Source organism: Lolium perenne, chromosome 4 (assembly GCF_019359855.2).
Source record: "Lolium perenne isolate Kyuss_39 chromosome 4, Kyuss_2.0, whole genome shotgun sequence".
NCBI lineage: Eukaryota > Viridiplantae > Streptophyta > Magnoliopsida > Poales > Poaceae > Lolium > Lolium perenne.
This window is the reverse complement of record NC_067247.2, coordinates 253,772,829-253,791,429: the sequence shown is the minus strand read 5'-3', so window position 1 is coordinate 253,791,429 and position 18,601 is coordinate 253,772,829. Positions and strand designations below refer to the sequence as shown.

The 18,601-nt window shown below is 46.2% G+C and overlaps 2 long non-coding RNA genes and 1 pseudogene across 2 annotated transcripts; 1 reads left to right on the top strand and 2 right to left on the bottom strand.

The window, feature by feature from the left end:
• Window positions 1–1,188: 1,188 nt before the first annotated feature.
• Window positions 1,189–1,983, bottom strand: LOC127329948 (uncharacterized). Its single transcript, XR_007869063.2, has 3 exons — window positions 1,877–1,983; window positions 1,725–1,829; window positions 1,189–1,623 (listed from the first exon to the last, which is right to left on the bottom strand). It is a non-coding gene; the product is annotated as an uncharacterized lncRNA (long non-coding RNA).
• An 8,261-nt stretch (window positions 1,984–10,244) lies between these two features.
• Window positions 10,245–11,838, top strand: LOC127329949 (peroxidase 2-like; annotated as a pseudogene).
• Window positions 11,839–14,797: 2,959 nt separating this feature from the next.
• Window positions 14,798–18,296, bottom strand: LOC127332238 (uncharacterized). The gene is made up of 3 exons (XR_011743522.1): window positions 17,907–18,296; window positions 15,215–15,385; window positions 14,798–15,058 (listed from the first exon to the last, which is right to left on the bottom strand). It is a non-coding gene; the product is annotated as an uncharacterized lncRNA (long non-coding RNA).
• Window positions 18,297–18,601: the final 305 nt, after the last annotated feature.

The following is an 18,601-nucleotide window of genomic DNA, read 5'->3' as shown; positions in this document are numbered from 1 at the left end:
GACGACGCCTGGGGGCGCCGTGCATCCTTCTTGAGGTACCGTCCTTCCTCTCCTCCCCTCCCCCTCCCCCTCCGTCTTCCGGGTGAAAACCCCAACTTTGTTGGGGCGGCGGCGGCGCTGGTAGCGTCGTGACCTTCTTGAAGGCGCCGCCTTGGGTTCGATGGGGCGGTGGGTGTGGCTTTGTGTTGACTGGTGGTGGCTGCGGCGGCAGTGTGGCTCGCGGTGTACCTTGGTGCGCTCCTAGTCCTCTGCAACTTCTTCTTCAACGATCAGACCCGTGGCTTCGGTTCGGCGTGAGTGGATCCTTGGCGGGCGGCAATGGCGTCTCAAGGCGAGCTCGGTGCAATGTGTAGCTCGTCTCTGTCTTGTCCGATTGGCAATCTGGTTTCTGGACGGTTCTCTGCTCAGGGTGAGCTTTTCCAATGACGGCGGTGCGGCGCCCTTCGAGCCGGGGCGAGGGGGCGGGGGTCCCTCTCCGGTCATGGAAGAGAACGCTCAGGCGATGGCTTGCTCCTCCTGGTGCAGGCATGGACGGCCACTCTGTTGACGACGCTTCTTCTTCGAGCACTCTCTTCGACGCCCCCTGGTGCTTCGCTCTCGTTTGAAGGGCATCGAGGACTCCAGCTGCTTTCCTTGTGTTTATCCTTTGTTTTGCTGTTGTCTATGTTGCTTGTAAGCTGGTTCTCTACATCTTGTAACAAACCTGGCCGTATGGGCTTTATTAATTTAAGGCTGGGCACATTGTGCCTTCTGTTTAAAAATAAAAGGAAACATGGAGCTGGCTACATCAATCAGCTCTCGCTTAGAGATATGACCCGGCCATTCACGTCAATCAGGGTCAACCGCGTGTAACCATCAGGGTTAGTGAACAACCGTTTGTTACTTTATGTGTATAAAATTATGAATCATCGGCGCCCTCTGGTTAGTTTGGCCTTTTCGGTGCCACCACTAGTAGAAAATCTCTCATCAGTACCGGTTCCAGAGGGGCATTAGTACCGGTTGAGCAATCGGTATTAATTATCCGGCACTAAAGGCCCCCCCCCCCTTTCGTACCGGTTGCTTACGAACCGGTATAAAAGGCCCTCCACGTGGGCCACCAGGAGAGCTCAGGGCCAAGGAGCTTTGGTACCGGTTGGTAATACGAACCGGTACCAAAGGTTCCCATCCGCGGCAGGGAATTTTCCCAAATCTCTGCCGCGGCAGAGAATTGGTTTTTTAGGGTTTTTGGAGGGGTTTAGGGATATCGGTTTGTTTCATATCGCGTCGATGCACCAGAAACGCGTTTGGGTTTAGGTAGTACATGAAGATCAAGATGATGCATAGCAAGTTGGTGCATATAATATAACACACATGTTATTGCATAAGATCGCAAATTAAGTAGCACTATGCATGAAGATCGATCTTCATGCATAGTGGTACTCTCCGAGGCGTACTCTATATATGTCTATTACATGTAGCATAGTGGTACTCTTCGAGTCAACTATATATGTAACATGTACATCTTCATTCATAGTGGTACTCTGCGAGTGGTGGTATGACGTCCCGAAGGAAAAATCCCGCCAATTCCTCGCCTATTGCTATGAAGCGGTCATCGATTGAGAGCTTGTTCCGCTTTCTTGCCAACTATAAAAGAATAAGATACAAATGAATACATGAAACAACTATTACTGAAACTCAGCACAACTTATGATAACAAAACAAATTTGTGAAGATTGTTTTTGTACCTCTTTATTTCTTTCATTATTCGTTCTCTCGCTGACAATTCTGCGGATGTACTCGCAAACGAAGAATCCACAGAGATCGGTCCCCGGAGGTTGTTGCGGGCATTTCTTTACAAGAATATAATTCAATCAAACAGCTAGGTAGTACTACTTACTTTCGCACGCCATCGCAGCTTCGGTGTCCATTCACGGGACGTATCTTCCTTGATGAAAGTTTGCCATACGCTGCTCGACAAAAGAAAATGCATAAAAGAGTCATCAATTAGTTCAAAGTAGGAAATTAACGAAACAAACCGATAAGAATTAAAATTACCTTCTGAGCATTAAAAAACAAGACACGTATAGTTCCGATTTTTTGCTTAGTGAGTTAAAGACTTCAACTTCTCCAATTTCCAAATTGATGACGAGAAGAATAAAGTGAAAGCTACGCACGTTTCAATATGTAGTGTCATATATATAAGTCATTAGTTAAAATTTTGACATACGGTGAGCAAAATATAATGTGTTATAAGACAGTAAGACTCACTCGAAGTTGTAAGGCCAAATTATTAGCTTTTTGTCACGTTGTCGCTTCAAAAACCTTAGCAAAGTCTGCGGTGTATCCTTGTTATAGAGGGGATTCTCTATGGTTTTAACATGCATTGTGTGCGGGTCAATGAACCCAATGTCTGTGATATCGTCCCTTTTGCATTCGAGCATCTTCGATCTGCATAATATAGCGCACAAAAGATTATAATCTGCAGACAATGAACGAGCTGAGCTAAAGACTTCTCAAATTAAATAAATAAATCACTTACAGACAATAGAAACTGATGATTGATTTGTCGAGGGCCCGGAGATTGTATAACTGAAAGAGTTTGCGAAGTCAACGTTCACACAGTACTCCTGGAAGTAGTGCTCTTCCCTAACTCGCACCATGATAGTCTCGATCCCTTCCTTTGAGGCCTTAAGGTACCACGAATGCAAGTTACGCATACATGTTGGTACCTTCCTGAGATTCTCGACCAAATCTTTCCCTTGAACAAACTGATATGCTCGTTCAGCGAAGGCGTAATCAGTTGCGTCTTGTCGAGAACTTTGAACGGTCTTCCCGTCAAACACCTTGAGAGGGGCGACCGATTGAACGGGTTGTTGTCCGAGCTGGTAGACACTGTGTATCCCTTTTATCTCCCTGATACCCGATTGAACGGGTTTTGTCGCCTCGATCATCTTGTCATACGACCTTTCAATAGAACGCGCATAGTCAGATGGCGGCGATGGTACAGGGTCATATAGATTGTCAACGGTACGCACAACTTTCACCGGATCTAGTGTCTTCTCGAAAGGTATCTCTGGCACTTTCGGTGCAAACCATTTCTTCAACTCGGCCTGAACGGCCTCCGCGTTTTCCTCTGGAGTTTTTTCCCAAGGTAACTTCTCAGTAGGCGGCAGTTGTTTCTCCTTTCTAGCTTTCTTCCTAGGCAGCGTACCGTTCCACTTAACGGACGCTGTCTTACGTCGCGGAGGATCTCGAGATGGTGGACTCACGCTGGGGTCCCTCTCAGGTAGGTGTGGACTTGGCTGCTCACCAGGACTGCCACCAGGAGGAGTCGATGGCATTTGCTGCTCATGTGTAGGAGTCGGTGGCCTTTGCAAAAGGACGACGTACTTCTTCGGCCATAGGGCGAAACCGTGCTTGACATCGGCCAGTGTCCTCTCATCTTCACCTCTAGGAATATCAAGCTCCACTGTTTCAAAACCCGGAACAACTTCATCCACCCCGACACGAACACAGCCAGGTGGAATGGGCATATGATGGTGCATTGCTCCATCTTCACTTGGGTACACATAGCCGACCGCCACCTTAACGGACGCGGTCCTGAATAACATATGTAGCTCGCAATCTGTCTTCTCCATGACATAATCCACGGGGTAGCTTCCTCCACATCCGTCAAGATGCGAGGAACCGACACTGCTTCTTCGCTGAGATGGGGCAGCATCGGCTTGTGGATCCTGTAGAAACAGCGGCTGATCAGGTGCCCTCTGATTTCTCTCAAGAGCCTCCACCCTAGTTAACAATTCCGTTACAATGTCGGCGTCCTTCTTCTTCTTTCGCGAACGGCTTCTATAAGTGTCAGCGCTGTCCGGTCACGCTTCCTTCATGGTGAGACCTGGGCAAGCTCGTACCCGTCCAACATGTTCAGGGTTCCCCAGAGCGAGTGTCAGCTCGTCATTCTCTCGATCGGGAATGTACTCTCCCTTTCTGACCTTTTCAATTGCATCTACAAGCTTCGGTACAATTGCCTCAATTTTTTCCTTCAATTTTCCCTTCGCAACGATCAGCCCTCTCTTTGGGTCCAACCCTGCCCCATGAGCGAACAACCAGAACTTGGACCGTTCGGGCCAGTCCCATGTCTGTGGAGTGATTCCATGATCCATCAGTTTATTCTCAAATGCTGTCCACTTCGGAATGGCACTCTTGTAGCCACCTGACCCCAAATGATGCGGAAGTTTCTTCTTTGCAGCATTTTCGGTATTTTTCTTCGATCGGGACACAAAAGTAGACGATTTCTTATACTCCTTAAATGCGGCCCAGTGATCTTTTATCTTCACTAGATTATCATCGAATACTGGATCTTCATTCTTATATTTGTCCCATAAATTTTTCTTGAAGCTCTGGAATTGTATGGCCATCTTCTTCAATGTCCATTCCTTGACTTTATTCTTCTGGCCTTCCGTCATGTCTTCCGGTAGGCTGAACTTTGTCAGTAGCGTGTCCCAAAGAAAATTTTTCATCGTGTCGTTGACATAACTAGCACCACTCTCCGGGTTCTTCGGCTTATGCCACTCTTGAATGCTGATCGGTACATGGTCCCTAACAATAACTCCGGATTGACTTGTAAATTTGCGGCAAAACTCGTTGGGATGAACTGGTTCACCATTATCCTTGAATGCCGTGAGGGCTAACCTGCCCTCGCCCTTTAGCACCCGCGTCGGGCCTCGTTTTGTTCTAACAGACTTGCTCGATGATCCAGAAGGCTAAAAGAAAAAATTATTCGTTAATAAGTGCAATACAAATAAATGAATGCATCTAGGGATGAACACAGACTAATTGATACATAGATATACACCTCGCCGGAGTTTGTGATGGACACTTCATTGTCTTTTCTAACTTGTTCAGACTCAAGTCCCTCGCCAAAATCATTCAGAAAGTCTTGGTACTCGTTGTCATCTCCATCGTCGGGTTCCGGACCACGGGCACTCTCATAGATCAATTTCTGCACTGCTTCTTCCCCCTCCTCATCTCGGACGAAGGTGTCGTCCTCCATACCTCAATGTCACTGCAAAATGAAGAAAGCAATTAATAGCATAATCATGTGAAATACAAACACATATGCCCTCCTTTTGAAATAAATATGCCAAACAAAAACACAAGCATGCCCTTAAGAAATCTTGCAGTTCATTTGCAGAGACAAAATCAACTTCGAAATTCACTGCTCAAATAATGTAGAATGGATGCGTTTTGGCAATATATAAACATTATGGATAACAACGACACAACACTGGCCAGCTAATCCCGAAGTCTTTGCGAGTTCACATGTAACTACGGACACACAAATGGCACCCAAGTTCAGAGTTGAGCTACAAATGGCACCCAGGTCTCCGACGAGCGATGCTCGCTCGGGAAGAGCCTCAAGCTGTCCCAGCGCCCGGCACGTGGACGCAGCACTGCTCCACGGCGAGGTACGCCGCGACCGCGTACAGCCTGGCCTCCTGGAGCCTCCGCGAGGCGCGCCGCTGCTGGTCGGCCGTGTGGTGGGGGAGGCGGCCGACGCTGGGCATCTCTACATTACTCTAAAAATTCATCTAAAAAGAACATGGACAAGCCGTCAGCGCCCTCCGGCGCGGGTGCACGTACGACACGGCGCCATGGACAAGCCGTGCACGCTGCTGGTCCACTTCGACAAGGGCTCCGCTGCCATGGCCAACGAGATCAAGGCGGATCTCGAGGGCAGCGACGTCGCCGCCAAGGTGGAGGCCATGAAGCGCGCCGTCATGCTCCTCCTCAACGGCGAGACCCTGCCCACCCCTGCCAGAACCTCCACAACAACCTGCAGCATCCCAACGAGTACATCCGCGGCGTCACGCTGCTCTTCCTCTGCCGCCTCTCCGAGCCGGAGGTGCTCAAGCCGCTCGTGCCCTCCATCCTCGACAACCTCGACCACCGCCACCACTTCATCTGCCGACACGCGCTCTCCGCGATCTCGTCCATCTACCGCCTCCTGCCTCACCCTAGCGCACGGCCTTCACCACCGCGCGGTCACCACGCCGTGTACGCGCGCCTCGGCATTAGGTCGAACACCTTCCGGGTGTGACCTGGCCGGCGCCGAGGCGGAGGGAGCGCAGCAGCTTCTGGACGGCGACTGCAACCTTCTCAGCGACGACGACCTTCTCGGCGATGCAGTGGAGCGCGCAGGCGAGGGGAACGACAAGGGGAGAGGGACGTCGATGACGGTGCCATGGTGGCGTGGAGGACATACCTGCGCCGGCGCGGAGAGAGGAGAGGCCGGCCTGGTGCTGCGTGCGGACAACGGCGACGGCGTGGTGCGGCGTGGCGCTGACGAGGGACGACGGCGACGGCGTGGACGACGGCGACGACGAGCACGCGGTACTCGGCGACGGCGACGGCGTGGTCTGCGCGCGTGTGAAGAATGTGGGGATTTGGGGGCAGTTGCCCGCGCGGCTAAGTGAAATGGAGGGGAACACCCTTTAGTACCGGTTGGTACCACCAACTGGTACGAAAGACCTTTCGTACCGGTTGGTGGTACCCACCGGTACTAAAGGGTTTTTTTTTGTTTTCTTTTTTCTTTTACTGTTTTCTTTTCTTTTGCTGTATTTTTTTCTTTTACTGTTTTCTTCTTTCTTTTCTGTTTCTTTTTTCTTTTATTTTGTGTTTCTTTTCTTTTCTTTTCATTTTCTATTTCTTTTCATTTTCTATTTCTTTTCATTTTCTATTTCTTTTCTTTTCATTTTCGTTTCCCTTTCTTTTGTGTTTCTTTTCTTTTATATTTCTTTTATATTTATTTTGTTTTATGTTTCTTCTTTCTTTTCTTTTCTGTTTTTTTTCTTTTCTTTTCTTTTTATTTTCTATTTCTTTTCTTTTCTATTTGTTTTCTATTTCTTTTTCTTTTTTCGTTTGTTTTCTTTTCTATTTGTTTTCTATATCCTTTTTTATATTTCTTTTCTATATATTTTCTAATTCTTTTCTATATATTATCTATTTCTATTCTTTACTCCTGCCACGACGCCGTCCGCGCGGGAAACTTTCCCGCCACGTACGACGGAAAAAAGGCGGGAAAGAAAGGGCGGGAATAAAATTTTATTACGAGTGAACTCGAATTAAAAGTACATAGCTTAACTGAAAATTAAAGATACATGGCCAAATTCTACTGTTGGAGTCATTCAGTCATACTCGTGCCTAGCCCTGTAGTAGTCGCCACTGTAGTCGTCGTAGTCGCCGTCATCATCGTCGCTGGCATCGGGGTCGCGGTACTCGAACGTCGGCGGGTGAGCACGCGTGGGCTGGGACTGAGGGTAGCGCAGGCGGGGGCCACGGTAGGCCATGACGCCCTGGAGAGTCCGGCCGCGCCACCACAGCCGACGGCCGGCCTCGTTGAAGTTCGGAGGAGGCGGGCCGCCCTCCTCGTGCCTGGCAAGCGCCCTCTCACGCCGATTGATGAAGAAGCTTTCCCAAGTCGGGCTGTAGTCGGGATGCCACTGGGATTCCTCCGCAGCTCTGGCGTGAGCTCGAAGTAGTAGTGGTTCGTGATGGCCATCTCGCGCGCCACACCTAGAGGGACTGGAGGGACCGGTACGCCTCCGACGCTTAGCAACCAGCCGGTCGGGACGCGGTAGCCCGGCGGGCAGGGGTAGTTCGAGGCGCAAAGCGCCTCCGCCTCCCGGGGGGTTAGAGATGCGATGGAAGCCATGGGAGAGAATGATGAGGTTTGCAGATATGAGTCTAGATGTGATATGTAAATGGTGGCCAAGCCTACATATATATAGTGAAAAAATGGCGGGAAGACAGAGGCGGGAACCGGTGGAAAGCGCGGGAAGAAAATAGGCGGGAAGACAGAGGCAAACCTTTAGTACCGGTTGGTGGGTGCAACCGGTACTAAAGCTGTCGGCAGGATAAGGACGCCCTGCTCGATGAGATAAAGTATGTAGCGCACGACGCCCTGTCGGTGGGATAAGGACGCGTGGGTAACCTTTAGTACCGGTTGGTGGGTGCAACCGGTACTAAAGCTGTCGGCGGGATAAGGACGCTCTGCTCGATGAGATAAAGTATGTAGCGCACGACGCCCTGTCGGTGGGATAAGGACGCGTGGGTAACCTTTAGTACCGGTTGGTGGGTGCAACCGGTACTAAAGCTGTCGGCAGGATAAGGACGCCCTGCTCGATGAGATAAAGTATGTAGCGCACGACGCACTGTCGGTGGGATAAGGACGCGTGGGTAACCTTTAGTACCGGTTGGTGGGTGCAACCGGTACTAAAGCTGTCGGCGGGATAAGGACGCTCTGCTCGATGAGCTAAAGTATGTAGCGCACGACGCCCTGTCGGAGGAAGAAGAAGACAAAGTAGAAGCGGCGCCGTGCCTATAAAAGGAGCATCGATACACCATGGGAAGCAGCTCAACAAGCCAACATGGATGGAGAGTTTCATCACCATGGATGGAGGAAAGGGTTGGGAAATCTCCCGTGGCGGAACTTGTCGAAGATGCCCTTGGTGCACACGCCCTATGGCATCTTCGGAAGTTCCGCCTCGGAAATTTTTCCCTGCAAGCCCGTGGAAGACTCCATCGATCTCCTCTAACAATGTTGGGGAAAGGGTTGGGAAATCTCCCGTGGCGGAACTTGTCGAAGATGCCCTTGGTGCACACGCCCTATGACATCTTCGGAAGTTCCGCCTCGGAATTTTTTTCCTGCAAGCCCGTGGAAGACTCCATCTCCTCTAACAATGTTGGGGAAAGGGTTGGGAAATCTCCCGTGGCGGAACTTCTCGAATATGCCCTTGGTGCACATGCCCTATATATGGCATATTCGGAAGTTCCGCCTCGGAAAAATTTCCCTGCAAGCCCGTGACTTAACTAGTAAAACAAGCCAACCATCTCCATTGTTAATATCTTACATACAGTAACATCATTACACAAAAGTGATTTCCATATTGAGATACACAAGTTATGATCCCTATATGTAGCTAGCTAGTCTTCTGAGTTTTCTTCGCCTGTTTCCCTTTCTTCTTACTGCGACGCAACCATGGACAATCTTCATTGTTTAAGATGATGCTTGGGTCAATTTTTACCTTGAAGGGTGGAATATCGTCAAACTTATTATAATCTTCTGACATGTCTGTCTTGTCCTCTACTCCCACGATGTTTCTTTTTCCTGAAAGAACTATGTGCCGCTTTGGCTCATCGTATGATGTGTCCTCTTGCCTTTCTTTTCTTTTTTCGGTTTGCTAGACATATCCTTCACATAAAAAACCTGAGCCACTTCACTGGCTAGGACGAATGGTTCGGTGTCGTACCCTAGATTCTTGAAATCCACTGTAGTCATTCCGTACTGCGGGTCTACCTGTCACATAAAACTAATTGTTTTTTATAAAAAAGAAGAGGGGCTCACCGAGGTGGTACCGTGCCGGCTAGGGGACGACGTTGGCGATCGATAGCGGTAAGGACGGGGATGATATTAATTAAAACCTACAAAACATACCATAATTTCAGCTCAAATTGCATATAAAAAAATAAAATCACTAACTTAGGCATTTCATCGAACACCTTGCTTGCACTACAAAAATAGTACGAGTTAAAACTACCAAAGAACTGAGCTAAATTAGGAACGCCGGAAGGAAGGATGATATTGCTAACCCTTGGATAGATGTATGCCGTTAATCTTGTTAAAATGGTGGAGAAAAATGAAGATTATTGGAGTGTGAGAGGTGCAAAATATTTGGAAATGTGAGAGGAGGAGAAGGAGGAATGAGATATGCAGGGGGTCGGGCGCGCGGCTGCGTGCTGATATAGGGCACAGACCCTTTAGTACCGGTTCCTTACACGAACCGGTACTAAAGGTGCAACCCTTACCCCACCACCGCCTGGAAACTGGGCTCAAACCTGTTACGAACCGGTATTAAAGGTCCATAACGAACCGGTATTGATGTCCAATGCACGGAACCGGTATTAATGCCGCCTTTAGTACCGGTTCGTAAGGGAACCGGTACTAAAGGCTTAGATGGATGAGAGGTTTTCTACTAGTGCACTGGGTCTGGGTGGGAGTACTTTGATGGAACTGAATGAAGATTGGTAGCAACAACCCGGAATAGTAAGGTGTCAACGAAGCAAAAGCTCTCAAATTTCATTAATCCCAGGCACAGCACATGGCAACATTATATGTGTATTCTTGGCAAGGCCGGCCGGTCTTCTAATGCCCACCTATATAACAAGCTTCCTACTCGAGCTATAGCATCAGCCATTCGATATATCACCTCACTCTTCTATCTAGTCAAGCTAGCTTCAACAATGGCGGTTGGTGCTGAAAAGCTGAACGTTTTGGTGGCTTGTGCCTTGTTGCTCCTCGCTGTGGGGTGCCAGGCCAGCCCTTACTGGCCACTGGAGATCGGGTTTTACCACGACAAGCGCCCCCAAGCAGAGTCCGTCGTCAAGGGAGTCATGGAGTATGCCATCTCCAAGAACCCCGGCAATGGCGCTGCCATGATCCGTATGCTCTTCCACGACTGCTTTGTCGAGGTACTGAACTTTTTTGATTTTTATTCTGATACTGCAAATCTTAGACATTTAGTTAGTTACATATATTTAGTGCAAGAAAACGTATATTATTATGGATTAGGTGGACTTGATTAAATCGGTTTTGCTACGTCTTAGTTAACTGAGATTTTCTTAAATCAAAGTCACTTACAAAAAAAAATGCTTGAGTTGCATTTTTCTGTTAAAAAATTGCAATTGCACTTTTCTGCCAGAAATGTGCAACTGGATTGAGTTGCACTTTTCTTTAAACTACGGTTACACTTTTCTTTGGTGACTGAAACTTAATAAAATCTCAGTTAACTGAGACATAGACACACCCTGATTAAATTGCTGATGAATGGTGATTTAGGGTTGCGACGCTTCCATCTTCCTCGACCCGACACCGTTCAGCCCTGCGCCAGAGAAGCTCAGCCCCCCGAACCACCAGTCCGTGCGTGGCTTTGAGCTCATCGACGCGATCAAGGAGGCCGTGGAGGCGGTCTGCCCGGGTGTCGTCTCCTGCGCCGACATCCTTGCCTTCGCTGCCCGCGACGCGTCCTGCATCCTCGGCAAAGGCAATGTCGCCTTCGAATGCCATCCGGCCGCCGCGATGGCACCTTCTCCAATGCCTCGGAGCCTCTCAAGTTCCTGGTCCCACCCACTTCCAACCTCAGCGATCTCGTTGACAGCTTCGTCGTCAAGGGACTCAACACCGAGGATCTCGTCCTCCTCTCCGGCGCGCACACCATCGGGCGCTCCCACTGCTCCTCCTTCGTCTCCGACCGCCTCAATACCCCCTCCGACATCAACGACGGCCTCGCCTGGTTCCTAAGGAGTCAGTGCCCCGCCGATGCGACCCCCGGTGGCAATGACCCGGTGGTGATGCAGGACATGGTGACGCCCAACGTTCTTGACAGGCAGTACTACAAGAACGTGCTGGAGCACACGGTGCTCTTCACCTCTGACGCCACGCTACTCACATCGGAGGAGACGGCGAGGATGGTGGAGGACAACGCCAACATTCCCGGGTGGTGGGAGGGCAGGTTCGCCAAGTCCATGGTGAAGCTGGCCGGCGTCGAGGTCAAGACCGGCCACCAGGGCCAGATCAGGAAGAACTGTCGGGCAATCAACTACCATTAGTAGTACTAGTCATCAACCTGTGCATCGCACGGGAGGCTACATCCTTATGTCTCATACTTCAATTCTTTAAGTTGTTTAGTTCTAAAAAAAATAGCTCGATGAAAGAAAGTTTAGCCGGACAACCCTAAACTCAACTCATAATGCTGAACCATCATGAATTTATTCCATCTTCGGTTGAACTCTTACTTTGTTGTATCTTTCCTCTATATTTAATTTTCGTTCATATCTCTATTAATCATTGGAGCTTAAGTATGCAGCTACAACTTGGTTAAATGCATGTATGCAACTACAACTTCTAGTTAAATGCATGATTTAATTAACTCCGTCTTCATCGTATATGTGTTCTTTTCTTTCCATGAGTTTGTCTAGGTGTATAATCCCTTTAATGTAACAAAATAGGAACCCAAAGTATATTCATGACAAAATCGTATATAATAAGATCTTAAAATTATTAAGTGGAAAACAATTGATGGAAGCAATGCACATAGTAAGAACACATGAATACAACAGTTGAAAATACCTTCCAAAGTTGAATAGAACTGGAGAAGTCCCCGGCAAGCTCCGCGCCTCAACTCCAAATGATCATCCATTTTGTGTTTGGCATACAACAGAGAACAGAAAACTTGTATCAGTCTATCCCAGATAGCAGCCACAAAATTAATGGACATCATCGTGCCTTTCTCTGCCTGTTTTGCGAGAGAATGGAGCTGCATAAATAGAAGGCTTAAGTATATAGAGGAAAAATGTGATGATTTTGACCGGGACACACCAATATCGTATTATTAAATAATTGTGCACCAGATGCACTTCATGAGGCACAGCTCATGTAGACATTGATGTGTTAGAGCTCCTAGCTGAACTCTCCAACAATGTAGGTCACCGAGCAAAAGATTAGATGCAGCATGCTTTTCTTATGGAAAAATATATGCAGCCTTTCTTAGCTACACCACCTCAGCCTCATCTATACTTCTGTGAGAACCACACGCGATTAATTTCGCCCATGTCCTTATGCACACCAGATTTACATGGATTTGAAAAAAAGGTATATCGATAATATACCTATAGAAGTGGATCATTTGTGTTATACCTGCAAGAACATTACAGAAACACTTTCAATGTGATAAATAATTAGGCTGTTTCTGCATGTTGGTAGTAGCTAAACTCATATGAGCACTAATGATGAAGATTCTATATTTTTGATGGGGACATATAGTAAAGTTACTGCATTCATATGGATGATAGAAGACATCAATTTACTATTGTGATGAAAATATATTTCAACTAACATTATGTGGCCATTAGCAATCTAGACAACTAACTATTGTACCTTATGAAAGGCATGCGAAAGGATACTTTGATAGGCCATAGTTTATAATTCCATATTACATTTTCTATAAGCGGCCGCTCCAACGTTAAATATCAGACCTCCAAAGAAAATGTAGATTAATTACATAGTTACAGCGTTAGGCAAAATTCATACTACTTTTTTGCATCCAAACATGCAGTCAGCCTAAAAAAGTTTATAGGAACAACACTGAACTTCATAAAACATTTTACATGGAAACGATTATACACTTTATTTACATTAGTTGAACAAACCCAGTAAGTTGATCTATATAAAATGTCAAATGTACAAATTATCCATAACCTAGGCACCATTGCTTCACTTAATGCTGATGAGGCATGAGGGATAGATATGGCATACAAAAAATCTGAGATTATGCGTGCATGGAAAACCAACACAGAACCTGCAAACTCTCTCTGTGCGGAACATATTTCATTGGCTAACATTCTAGTTAGTAAATATTAGATTATATATAGATAAGATAATATGAATAAGTATCTCTAAAGCCTCTCATGTAAGCATCATAGCTGGCTAGCCTGAGAGTGAACCTTTCATCTGTGTGACTGTGTTGACTTCCTTATGCATAGAACGTGTGAACTTCTGTCAAGGAATTTTTTTTTGAACAATATATCAAGGATTTAGTGGTGCCGTTTGAGACCATGCAGAAAAATTCTCGATCAGTTACTTCGACTCAAAACTGGTAGACCTAAAAAGCTGAGTATCTTTTTTGTTCATACATTTTAAATAAGCAAGTTTATCAGTTTTGCTGATAAATTCAACGAACTGCAAAATAGAGCATGGATTTAAACGTGAGGAGTTACTTGCCTAGGCAGGAGTGTAGTGTATATACACTGTAGCCTACATCTGCCTCAATTACCGTCCGTGCACAATCCAGAATCTCATCTGCTGCATCGACCAACAATAGATAGATCAATTGAGATTGTTCTACAAATACGTAGTACGAAATTAGCAATGCATACAACAACATTGGATGCCAAGGAATCAATTTTTCAAACAAATTACGTGGAACATCCAACAATGATTCATCCGCCGAGCGATCTGTTCCCTTGAAGCCTCACAGCACAGGACCTCGGGCCACTATAATCGGTGCAACTTGATCAAAGGGATTGTTAGACCCGGCGCCCATGATCACTTCCAGGTCAGTCGAGTGCTGGGCTAACACTTCGGAAAACGCCGGAGAGGATGCAAACTTTGGCCGCTAGATACTGCGGCCATGACCCGCACAACCTGCATGATCCGGAGATTGCTGCAGCGAGGATGAGGGCAGATGCGGCATCTCCCATAGAGATGGGATTGGGGAAGGTTGGACTTGATCTCACCTTTCTAGAGATTTCGATTGCGGATCGGATGGACCTTGGAAGTCATGCTGCACGTCCATGGATGACTCGCGTGCGTGCTAGGAGAAGAAAATCAACTCAGATTCTTTTAGGCACCAATCATAAGGATTTGCCAAAAAAAAAAAAACCTACGCGTGTGCGGGAGACAACTTAGTATGTTAATTCATCTGACGGCTGCTGATAGCTAAAGCACAGATCGGACGGATAATTAGTTGTTGTTTTCTAGGATCAACGTGCAGGCTTGATGGGAGTCTCCAATTAGTGAATATACACAAAGCGAGTGCTCGACGGAGCAAGTAGCATCCAAGCGCTTTTTAGCACTTGGGATAGGACACGGCTAGCCAGCATCCGGTGCTGGTTTGTCCATCCCAGCATCCGGGTGCTGGTTTGACTGATTCAGACATCCAGCCAAAAAAATAAGAGGTTACACAGAAGGTAAAGACAGCAGATAGTAGTGTGATGAGATACATTTGCTGGTTTAACCGGTTCAGCATCCAACCAAGAAAAAGGGAAGTTACACGCAAAATAAGAAAACAGCAGACATTACAAACTACTCCTGCTCTTCTTCCTTTCTGCAAGACGAGCTATTCCAGGTTTTCTTCCTTTCTGCAAGACCAACTACTCTAGGTCTTCTTCCTCTTCCAGAACTCCATGGAATCAAGATTTGGCTGAAAACTATGAGTAGATCACAAAACAACACTATTATCTACTCCTGCATGAAAACAACTTAGCATCAATGTTAAGGCAACTTCAATATTACCTAGAAAGCAACTTAGCATCAATGTTTAGAAAAGTTAAACATTTAACCCAAAAATCAACTTAATGAGGGAGAAGTGAGTAAGTTAATTAAAATGGATAATCAACTTACGTTGGCCACCAGCCACGACAGGCTTGCATTCGCGCTAGGCATCGTGGGTGCCGCCACCTGCTCGAGCTAGGCGCCATGGCTTCCTCCACTATGGCGCTGGAGATGGCACTACCTACACCGCTCAGGATCCACGACTTCCCGGTACAACTTAGCAATATCACAAATAAGCACCTTAAGCATGTTGACAAGGCAACTTAATTAGACCAGTGGCTAACTTATGCATGTTGCTCGAAAACAAAAATCAAGATAGATTGTAGATACCCTCACAACTTAAGCATACCGATAGAGTAACTTAATTAATTTTTTGTTTCATCTTACGCATTTTCACAAGGCAACTAACTAAACGAGTGAAAAACTTATGCATGTTGCTCAAAAGAAACACCTACAGAGATTGCACCAATACCCTGAAACTAAAGCATCTTGGGGGAATCAACATGATTAATTTTAGTATACTCAACTTAAGCACGTTGACAAAGAAACTTCAACATGCTTGAGAAATCAACTTAACTTATTTCAATAGACAATTTTAGCATAGTGATAAAACAATTTAATTAAATTGCTAGAAACTTATATAGCTCAAAAAGGAACCAGAAGAACTAAAACTACCCCCATATAAATATATGTAAATTGCCCAGTTTATCTATTACACTCAGAACTATTAGGTAGTGGAAAGCAATATCTGGACAATTCATACTCTTGATTCATGAAATCAATAGCTACAATCTACAAGTCTCCATCTCGCAATAGTTAAGAGTTTCATGCAAGTGTCACTCGTCCTCAAACACATACTTGCTAGCAAGTTTCCCAACGAGGCCCTGGATGATTCCCTGCTACTGCATCAACTTCTGGTAAATGCAAGCGAGAACACTTGTCCGCCTCTATGCAAACAACTTAACGAAATCTCTATGCAACTGTGGACATTGCTTTTAGATGGTGTAAACAACTTAAGCATGCTAATAAAAGAAACTTAATTAAATCTCTATGCAACTTTGGATATTGCTTTTACATCCACTTGGTTAGGTGATAAAATACAACTTAGTTAGATGATGGAAATAACTAAAGCATGTTGATAAATCAACTTAATTAAATCACTCTACAACTTCAGACATAGCTTGTACAACAAATTGGTCAAGTGATAAAATACAACTTATTTAGATTATGGAAACAACTTAGGCATGTTGATAAAAGCAACTTGATTATGCGCAAAACCAACTAAACTGTAACCTGAAAATACTAAATCTAAAAATCAACAACAACTTAAATTAAGCCCCTACACCCCACAAAAAGTAAGTGTGTGAGACTAAACCCCTAATACAAGCTATGCAACCAACTAAGTGATGATAGTCTAAGAAATTTACTTATGGAGACAAATAAACTTAAGGACTCAGTAAACTTAAGCTATGAAACCATCTAAGTGATGATAGTCCAAGTCAACTTAGTTACGACGGTGTAAGCAATTTACTTATGGAGAAAAACCAACTTACTTGTATGTAAAAATGAACACAAAAAAAAAAACTAGTTATGTAGACAAGAACACCTAGTATTTGACCTTAATTAAGCCTGAACCACAAAAAATCAGTTTGTAACACTAAAACCCTTAAAAACTATGTAAATCAACTTAGGTACAGTGGTGTAAGTAATTTACGTATGGAGACTAAAAAAATTAGTTCTTATAAAAGACATTGCAAAAACCACTTTATTATGTAGACAAAATCAACTTGCCTAATGCTGCAAAACAACTTGTCGATGCTGAAATACAATTTAACTACGATGATATACCCCTCCCGCTTACCAATCAGTGCGACAACATAGCCTAACAACTATGTAATCAGCTTTTTAAAACTGGTTGAAGCAATTTAGGTGGCAAGAAAACTTAGTTATATATATATAAAATGAACTTAAATTTAACCTACAAAGCAACTTGATTACCTTCAACAAAAACAAACTAGTCTATGCTGAACCATGGTTTTTAAGGCATCGCCTAGGCGACGCTAAGGCGTCCAGGTGTTCCCCCTCTGCCTTGGAAAAACGGCCGTTTTAGGCGCCTAGGCGTCCAAAGCGCCCACCTAGGCGTCAGAGCGTCCCCCTCTGCTCTAAGACGCATTAACGCCTTTAAAACCATGTCTGAAACCAACTTAAGTATCATGACAAATTGGAGTCAATTGATCAAGTATATATACATGTTGGGTAGATGCCCGATGGATGATCCTTTTCTTGCTCCATGCAGATGGGAACAAATCTTGCATATGATTAATTAAATTCACCTCTTATGTTTCGCACATATGTGATTATGTGAGTATTGATGCATACACAAGTGCTCTCGTGTATGTGTTACTCGAATTAGTGGTGTCCGACAACACTAGCTGGCTTGATTATTTCCAGTAGATGATGGTGTATGCAAGTTGCAGCTAAGTTCAAAGTGGATATAGAATGGCCAATGAATGATCTATGCGACTATGCCAGCTTAACACCTGACGTTTCCAAGATCTACCCCAATCTAATTACGCCATGGTCCGATTATGTGTGCACACTTCACACACAAGGTTTCACCCACCGCAAACCAACAGGGGAGATACCCAGCCAGAAAACGGAAGGGTGAAATTGGTCTAAAATACACGTGGATTCACGTTTCTATGACACATAATCGTCAAAAACACGGCCGTAGCTGGGGGATTTGAACACTGTAGCATACCTCAGGACCCGCGATCTTGAATTCACCATCGCCGATCTCCCGTCACCGAGCTCCCCAGACACTCTTCGCCGAGGTCGATGTCCTCTCCAGTGCTCCTCCTCGCCGAGCACCCCGCCCTCTCCAGTGCTCCTCGCCACCGAGCACCCCGCCCTCGCACGCGGGTCGCTCTCCGTTGACGAGATCGGCGCACTCCCGCGCGCCTCGCTCTCTGCCGGCGGTCTCCCGGGCATAGCGCTCAGGCATCTCTGCGACGACGAGCTCGAGGCCCTCCGCACACCTCGCTGTCCCGCCTGCGTGCTCGTCGCACCGCTCGTAGCAGCGAGCAAAAATCAGCGCCGAAACCCTAGCGACGAAGCTTGGGGAATAGAATGGGGAACGGGATGAAGGAGGAGAGATGGAGGACGCGCGTGTCTCTCTGGTCTAGACTCTAGTGTGAGGTGGGACCCCAGGTCGAAACTGTCGGGACGGAACATGCGACGCGTCCCGTGATCGATTCGCACGGACTCGATCCGACGGCCACAAAGCGAGTGCTCGACGGAGCAAGTAGCATCCGAGCGCTTTTTAGCACTTGGGATATATATAAGATGGCTCCCCTAAACATGCATGCATGCATATGCAGGGTAAAGGATCACTCGGCGTCTTTGTTTCATCGATCGTGCAAGCGAGTTCATATGTTTTAATTTGTCGATTCTTTA